This window comes from Artemia sp. Qi Xiang Cuo, chromosome 4, assembly GCF_049724085.1.
Source record: "Artemia sp. Qi Xiang Cuo chromosome 4, ASM4972408v1, whole genome shotgun sequence".
Taxonomy (NCBI): domain Eukaryota; kingdom Metazoa; phylum Arthropoda; class Branchiopoda; order Anostraca; family Artemiidae; genus Artemia; species Artemia sp. Qi Xiang Cuo.
Genome location: NC_142797.1, coordinates 8,608,546 through 8,610,108, shown reverse-complemented (window position 1 = coordinate 8,610,108; position 1,563 = coordinate 8,608,546).

Sequence of the window (1,563 nt, the reverse complement as noted above, 5' to 3'; positions counted from 1 at the left end):
TTCAAAAACATCTCCCCATAATATAATTTATGAAAAAGCCTAGCTTTGGAATGAAAATAAGCCATTCCCGTAAAAACTGAACTATAAAGCTTTTTTGACCGTAAACACTATTTTTTGTATGAAAATTTTAGAAAATACATTTCTGTGGATCAAATGTGAATCTTTGGCTAGAAAACGCCCAGCTTTGGAACTAAAATAAGCCATTTCAGTAAAAACTAAAATATAAAGCTTTTTTGAACGTAAACACTAGTTTTTGTAAGAAAATTATAGAAAATACATTTCTTTGGGTCAAATGTGAACCTTTGGTTATGAAAAAGCCAAGCTTTGGAACGAAAATATGCCATTTCCGTAAAAAACTAAACTATAAAGCTTTTTTTTTTTTTACTGTAAAAAATATTTTTTGTTATAAAATTATAGAAAATACATTTCGCTGGGTCAGATGTGAACCTTTGGTTATGAAAAAGCGTAGCTTTGGAACGAAAATATGCCATTTCCGTAAAAACTAAACTATAAAGCTTTTTTGACCGTAAACACTAGTTTTTGAAAGAAAATTATAGAAAATACATTTCATTGGGTCAAATGTGAACCTTTGGTTATGAAAAAGCCGAGCTTTGGAACGAAAATAAGCCATTTCCGTAAAAACTAAACTATAAAGCCTTTTTGACCGTAAACACTAGTTTTTGTAAGAAAATTATAGAAAATACATTTCATTGGGTCAAATGTGAACCTTTGGTTATGAAAAAGCCCAGCTTTGGAACAAAAATAACCCATTTCCATAAAAACTGAACTATAAAGCCTTTTTGACCGTAAACACTAGTTTTTGTAAGACAATTATATAAAATACATTTCTCTGGGTCAAATGTGAACCTTTGCTTATGAAAAAGCCGAGCTTTGGAACGAAAATATGACATATCCGTAAAAACTAAACTATAAAGCTTTTTTTTTAATGTAAAGACTAGATTTTATGAGAAAATTACAGAAAATACATTTATCTGTGTCATATGTGAAACTTTGGTTCTGAAACAGGTTACCTTTGGAATTAAAAAATGCAATTCACGTAGAAAATAAACTGTAAAGCTGTTTTTAAATTTAACTCTATTTTTTGTAAGACAATTGTAGAAAATACATTTTTTTGGGTCAAATGTGAACCTTTGGTTATGAAAAAGCCAAGCTTTGGAACGAAATATGCTATTTTAAAATGTATAAGAATTATTTATTTAACAGAAATCCTCGCTTTTTGAATGGCCAAAGCGTTTAGAATTACACAAATCCTTGTCTTAATCATCAGCCTTTTGTTTTCATAACTCAGATAAGACACGTATAAACTCTGACTTCAAAAGGGACTCTGTAATTATAAACACATGTGGTTTTTATACTGGAAAAAAGATTTTGTGATAATTGGGAAAATGGGACATTTTTTTATGAATGGAATAACTAAAAGTAAGGAATTATGGTCGTAACACAACAGTGGATGAGAGTTTTTGTTTTATATAATAGAAAAAAGCATACTTAGCGTTTTCTATCGAATATACTCATTATATTTTAAGGGTTTGTATTGTTGGA